The sequence below is a fragment of the Montipora capricornis genome, chromosome 6 (genome assembly GCF_036669925.1).
Source record: "Montipora capricornis isolate CH-2021 chromosome 6, ASM3666992v2, whole genome shotgun sequence".
Lineage (NCBI taxonomy): Eukaryota > Metazoa > Cnidaria > Anthozoa > Scleractinia > Acroporidae > Montipora > Montipora capricornis.
In genome coordinates, this window is record NC_090888.1 from 19889155 (window position 1) to 19896654 (window position 7500).

The following is a 7500-nucleotide window of genomic DNA, read 5'->3' on the forward strand; positions in this document are numbered from 1 at the left end:
ACGCGAACCGGAAGTGACCTGTTTTCCCTTTTAACTTCTCTTCACACAACCACATTTACATTATCAAGTATCTTTACTCCATTAGAGATTAGTATAGAAATCTGGGAGACACCACTGTTCTGGCACGCGAAATGTTCTCTTCCGGTTGCCGTCCGCGCCTCAAAAACGCGCGTGCTTAAGCTTCCTAATAGGTCACTTCGGAAAATACCATAATACTCTTTGTTTGTCTCCCCAAATTTTGCATAAGCATCGTTTCCAGTTTCTCTTGGGACTTACAACGGTCTCAAGAGAAAACAAAAACAATACTTACGCAAAATTTGGGGGGACAACAAAGAGTATTATGGTATTTTCCGAAGTTGCCTATATAAGCACGCGCATTTTTGAGACGCGTACGGCAACCGGAAGAGAACATTTCGAGTGCATGGGAAGTGGTGTCTCCAAAATTTTTATACTAATCATCTTTAATGGAAAAACGATACTCAGCAGTGTAATTGTGTTTGTGTGAAGACACGTTAAGAGGGGAAACAGTTCACTTCCGGTTGCCGTCCGCGCCTCAAAAACGCGCGTGCTTAAGCTCCCTATTTACATCGGAGGACGAGAACGACTACGAGTACGAGGTTTCTGTTCTGAGGACGCGCACTTCGAAAACTGTCCGCCTTCAAACCTTATGCACATGCTTAATTCGGAAAACTCGTGCGCATAGTCGTCCTCGTCGTCGTCCTCCCATCTAAAAATCGCTATTGTTTTCTGCTGAGGAGACATAAGTTGCTGGTTTTGCAATTTTAAAGTTTTTGTCGCATGCCAGTCGAGTCTGTGTTTTTTTTTTCCTTGCTGAGCCTTATCTCCCTATAGCTTCATTTATTAGGCATTTTTCCGCTGGTTAGGACATATTTAGTCTTAGAGAATCTATGTAATGTCCATAAACAAAACACCAGAATGCGTTTACGCGGTCTAAATTGGGAGATAACTGCAATTAACTACATTTTGAGTGATATAACTGAACAACTTTAAATATATATTAATTCCGCAACTAGTAAAATTTGTTTTGACACCTTAATCAAAGCACGTCGACTAAACAAATGTGTTCTATACAGCTTGCATGATACATGATAGATCTTTTGCAAGTTACATAACCATTGCAGTCTGTCTAACTACCGTAACTGTCTTGTTATTAACAATGTCAACAGTATTGTCTGATCATTGCCTCGTAGATCGATTTAATGGACTTTCTCAAGAGGATGTTCAGTGAAACAGGCTATGACATCACTGGTGAAGAAAAAATTGTGTCATTTGCGTCGGACTACGTCAGGAATATGTCTCGGATTTTTAACTCAACAAGCAAGAGGTATCAAATCAAGCCCCCTTTAGACTAATGCGTCTCTAAGTTCTTAGTTATCATCGCGGCGAAATGCAGCAAACTATTTTTTCCCGAGAGAGATCTTTTCTTACCTATCAGTATTCCCGCAGAACAACGATAAAAACAAAAGTCAGATATCGGTGTCGTTTTCGAAGCTCTTCTTGTTTTTATTTATCCATACACTAAGGCGTTCAATAAGGAGCGCGTGGTCTACTATGGCTTGGTGTTCCTCGAAAGACGGAGTATCCCCAGATTCAAACAAAAGTACAGGCTATCAAAAGGGCGGGCCAACCAAGGAATGCAACTGAACTCAACTCATTTTTATACACCTTAAGGTACAGTGCACGGTTTATGGGGACCTGCAAGTATCAGAAAGCAGTCTGCACATAAAAACTTGATGAATTGAGTAAAGAAAAGTTTGAATGGAGTAAAAAAATACACTAATGCATTCGAAGAACTGAAGAATATGCTCAGAAATGACACAGTAAAAGCCTACTTTGACCCTGAAGCAAAACACGACTTCCTTTTTTGATGGGTGCCCGTTGGGACTTGCTGCCACCCTGACACAAAGGAAACGGGGACAGCAAGAGTGGCAAGTGGTACAATATGCCAGTCCAAGTCTCACAGAAATCGAAAAAGGATACAACCAGATTGAATTAGAAGCTCTGGCCGGCGACTTCGGATGTAGAAAATTCCACCTATTCCTGAATGTAAGGCCGCTCAAGATCGTGACTGATCACAAACCTCTGGAAGCTGTATTCAATATACATACACCATATCCATCCGGGTTCAGAGAAGCGTGAACAGAGTGTTGGACTGCGACTTTCTCGTGGAGTCTGCCGCTCCATTTGTGCCCTAAAATTGAAATGAGGATCACCAAGGAAGTGAACGCTATGTGTATTATGCGGTGTTGTCGAACACGCCGAAAGCCGTCACCAAGGAACAGGTACAGAAGAGCACCAACGAAGACCCAACTCTACGGGAGCTCAAGAATTGCCTACGCAACAGATAGTTGGACGAGAAAAGTGTGACTTTACAGGCATACAAACATGTATTTGCCGAACTCACAATAGTAGACGGAATGGTTATGAGAGGAGATAGAATCGTAGTTTCCGATAGACTCAGACCGAGGATGCTGGAGATAGCTCATGATGTTCGGTCGAGAACTGCGTGGGAAATTCCCGGGGGCGAAAACGAAAAGCGGGCCGACGACGAGATACGGAAACGGGACAGAGATCAAAAAGAAAAGATGAAGGCATACGCTTACAAACGAAGGCACACGGCTCCTATGAACATAAAAGTGGGCGATCTCTTTCTAGCCAAACAAGAACGAAAGGACAGTTTAACATCCCTTTATGACCCGGTTCCGGTCGCCGTTATTGGAGTTAAAGGAAATGTGATAAGAACAAAAAACAACAAAAGAATAAGAACCAGAAACTACTAGCATTGGAAGCTGCTCAAGAATGGCTACAGACAAGTGTACGTGGTCACATGTGACGACTCCGATGACGAAGAAGCCTTTGATCCGGGCACCCCCCCCCCCCCCCCCCAACAGTGGACGAGACCAACCAATACGCCGAGGAGCACAGAGAACAGTGCAACCCAGAACATGGACAACTGGTGTCAGACCGGCTTAGAAGAAAAACCACGTCTACAATGGACACGGAATACAAGGACTTTGTCTGTATCGAATAGTGAGCGCACATTGCCTGACTGTATTGGCCGAACGTTTATCGTGTCAAGCTGTTGACTTTCTTTCAGTTATATTTTCTGTTCTAGGTATAAGGGGGGGAGGGATGTAGTGGCGTCACTGCTGACATACGACCGGCGCTACGTAATGTATGTAAATACGTTTGCATGTAAAAGGCCGGGTAGACCCGCGAAGCAGAATTATAGACAAGGTTCTACATTTTATACGGAGTACCCGGAGAAAAACCTCTAGGAGAAAAGAGAGAATCAACCACAAACACAACCCACATATGACTCTGGGACCGAGTGCTTTCACCATTGCGCCACCTCTGCAACCATCGCATCAGAACGACACAGATTACAATGGAAAATTAAATTTATAGATACTGGATGAAGAACTAAGAAGTTAAGAAGAGATTTGTTTCTGGTGTCATTTAACTTGACGGCGATCACAAATCCGTTCACTGGTGGATTGAGAAATGAAACTTAAGGCTTGAATTGTTTTTAAATGACCTTGAGTGTTGCTTTTATTTAAATTTAAGGGTTTTCTTGTAGCAAATTTCATTTCTGAAATCTTACAACCTGTATTTGAAGTTCAATGAGGAAGGAGCCCATAACTTGGAGCGTACAACCTCGTTGTATTTGGGGAACAGCGTTTCTTCAGACCGTGTTAATTTTATATATATTTTCCAGCGAAACCCAGACCTTCCCAGTTGATCACGTCTTGCATGAGAAATTATGCCCCATGAGATTGAGAATGATCACTCGTGCAAGCCAAATCTTATGTTTGAGAACTCGTTGAAACAACTTTTGCTCCCGCTTATGGGCTCTCGCCTTGGTCTCTTTCCCCCGTGTTTTCACGGCCTTGATACCTTAACGAAACAGATGTCACGATCAGACTTTCTTTTGTCCTATCGCAGAATAATCGCTAATTACATGATGTGGCACGTTGTTCTTCGTTTCGCTCCCTATCTGAGCGGAAAGTTCAATGACGTTTTTGCTGAATATCGGAAGAGTTACAGTGGTACTTTTGGCGAGGATCCGCGTTGGCAAGACTGTCTATCGTCTGTAGACGGGGCGTTCGGGATGCCGTTTGGTTTGCTGTTTGTCGACAAAGCATTTGAAGGGGAGAGTAAAAAATCGGTAAGGAATTTTACAGTCCATACAATATTAGGACCTCCACAGACGAGGCAATTTGTTATTGATAACCTTTTAGCTGTCGATAACAAAAAAAGTTATCGATGCATGTCAAAACACTGCGTGTGTGAATCAAGTTATCGACTACAAATAGCGAAAAATCAAGCCGTCGACAACAAAGTTTGTCATCGACAACTCGAGTAGTTTTCCTTTTGAAAAGGAAAACTGCTTTAGTTGTCAACATCAAATGCTGCGTTTTGCTATCGACAACTCCCTTTCGCCCGCCTGTGAGCAAGTTATCGATAACCTACAGGTGTAAGTCTATTTCGCAGCGACGAAACGATTTTTAAAGTCAGCGATTCTTCTTTTCTTGTCGCGATTTTCCCAGGCGGAAGCAAAACATACCGGTTGACTTAGCTGAGCACGAGTACTCTGCTAATTGGGGAGACTACAAATTAACTGAGATCAGGACAAATCAAATCAAACGTTGGTTTTTGTTTAAGAGAGGGGAAACCGGAATACCAGGGAAAAAACCTCTCGGGGCAGAGTAGAGAACTAACAACTTACGGAGGCTCGAACCAGTTTCAACGCTTTCAAGTGACGCTCTTATTAGAAGGATCGGCACCACAACGTGGTATGATGCATTAGCAATATTGTGGTACCACATGAAACCCGAATTATTGCAGAACAAGATACAGTCATTATTGTGACGTAATATGTCACCGTGGCAACGGGCAAGCCCTGTATAAACACCTTTTATTTTGTTTTTAGTTGCTTATATCTCAAAAACGATCTCGGTGATCCCTTTTTTTATTTCTGAAAAGTAATCAGAAGGGCATGGTGAAACTTTCTGCAAAGTTCTAAAAATTCTGTCCGGTGGATTTAGACCCACCTTAATTTTGTGATTTTTTTTAAAGGTAGCTCTGAGTCCTCCAGACATAATTTCTTTAAACTTTGCCGAAAGTTTCATCGTGGCCTTCTAATCACTTTTCAGCAATACAAGAGGGGGATCCCCGAGTTTGTTTTTGAGATATGAGCAACTAAATCCAAAATGTAGGGTGTTTTTGCTGAACTTTCCTGTTGCCATGGTAACTTATTACATCATAATATTTGTTGGAAATAATCGGTGTTTCATATGGTACCATAACATTGCTGTTACGTGATACAGTGTTGTAGCGTTATTCGATCTAAACAGAGAGTCTTCAAAGTGTTGAAGCCCTTTCGAGCCTCCTTAACCCCCTTCCGGCGTCGAATTTGGGAATCGATCCCGGGCCACATTAGTGGAAGGCGCCTGAGTGCTCTAACCACTGCGCCTGCCCTGCTTCCCGAAGACTGATCAAATTCCAATTAGTTTTTGCACTTTTTAGGAGCCTCTAAAATAGTCACTTTGAAGGAGAGAGTTGGAGTTAGGCTAAGACAAGTGCATAGAATTGTTTAGCGGAAAGGGTTAAAAACTGTAAGAACTCTAAAACAGTGAAAACTGTAATATTTCAAGTAGCCTTAGATATGCCCATTTCACCGCCCGTGATTAACTCGTTTTTGTCCTTCCCTAGGCCGAAGAAATGATTCATGATATAAGACAGGTTATTCTCACCAATCTGAATAAAGTTGAGTGGATTGACGAATAGACAAAAGAGAAAGCGAAAGAAAAGGTAATACAAACAAAAATGACGAGAGTCCAAGTTTCGTAGTACAACGTAGTAGTCCAACCTTGTCTTCTATTTTTAAGCTTCAACATGGCGGCTTGACGGAAGAAGACGCATGATGACGATGATGATGATGATTGCAATGAGATCTGAAATGCGCCTGTGAATCGCGAGACTTAGTGACCTTTTAAACAAGCAAGTTGTTTAAACATCTTGGCACTTGATTGCATGTCCCATTCAATGTCATCTCATCGCTATAAAAGCAATGTTCGTCACAAAAATGTTAAGTTCGATCAAATTTCAGTGAAGATTGTCCCTAGAGTTTTGCATTGTGTTCGAGAAGTCGTGACCTAAATGATCCTTTGATCACAATATCATGAGTTAGGGTAGTCATCCTTCGGCTTTCCCTTAAAGAGTACAACGATCGAGAACAAGGATGAGTGAAGAGAATTGATTTCATTTCAATTTAGTTGTATATCTTTTGGTCCTAACGGCCACAACACCCAGAGGTAACCACTTTTTAATTAAGATGTGAAGTTGGGTCATCCTGTCAGTCAAAGTGGATATTTCAGTTCGGTCCGATACAGAAGAATGAGTTTGAAGTAAAATAAAACTGGATAAATACAAGTTTGCATGATGTCAGAGAAGTTTTACTTTCAAGGCTAGAAAAGAAATGAACTCATCTCCAATTTTAAGTTTTACTACCCTCTTCTCTCAGGCTCAAGCTATTCGGGAAAACATTGGTTATCCAGATTACTTAACAAACAAGACTGCTTTGGCTATGATGTACAAAGGGGTAAGCTTATACTTTCATTCATGAAACGCGCTGCATATCTACTGGATTCTGATTTGTCAAAAACGAGACGTGCCTTATGAAGTGTGCGGCGTTAATTTACACAATGCGGCGGCGATAGCTGCGACGTGAAGGAGGAAATGTAGTCTGCGTAGCTGGCTGGATATTTCACCGCGGATTATTTAAACAGGCTCCAGAGCGACTGGCATCGAAGCGGCATTGATTTTCGCCGTTCCCTTCGCCGTTCGAAGCTAGTCGTTCTCGCGAGTAGGAGGAGGCAGTGTGGCCCAGTGGTTAGGACGCTTGCCTTCAGATCCGGAGCTCCCGGGATCAATTTATACCCGCTCTGACCACTCGTTGAATTTGTTCCTGGTAGTCTCTGCTTGAACTTCTTGGCTGCTCTTGTAAAAAGCCAACTGGTTTGCCTCTGGCCAGTTGGTGTTGTTAACAGTTGTTGTTGTTCTGTTCTTTCGTTTCGTTGACTGTGTTTCATTGGCCATGAAAAGTCCCTAAGAGGAGTGGTCAATTAAGTATGTATGTATTTATGTATGTATTTGTATGTATAATCTCTAATATCCCGCCACCTACGCAAGCTAGAGGAAATGGAAAATGCATTTTATTTCAACCGCAACTTAAAAAGCAGCGAAGAATTAATTAAGCAGCTCTCATATTGCTTGATAGCTCCGTGGTAGAAACATGAGCGTGCAGCGCGGGTACAAGTCCCGATCTCTTCCAATCTCGTATCCAGAGTCCTCGGGTTTTTTGATCAGCGGGTGAGCGCCCGGAAAGTCTCTGGGATAATGAACTCCATTTCCCAGAACACGTGGGTTGCGGTCTTATTGCGCATGCTTGAGTTTAAACGGAAACAGAAAAGAGAA

General features: G+C 42.4%; 1 pseudogene; it reads left to right on the top strand.

The window, feature by feature from the left end:
• LOC138051746 (endothelin-converting enzyme homolog) overlaps positions 1–7500 on the top strand; it is a 95179-nt pseudogene that overhangs the window by 67432 nt on the left and 20247 nt on the right.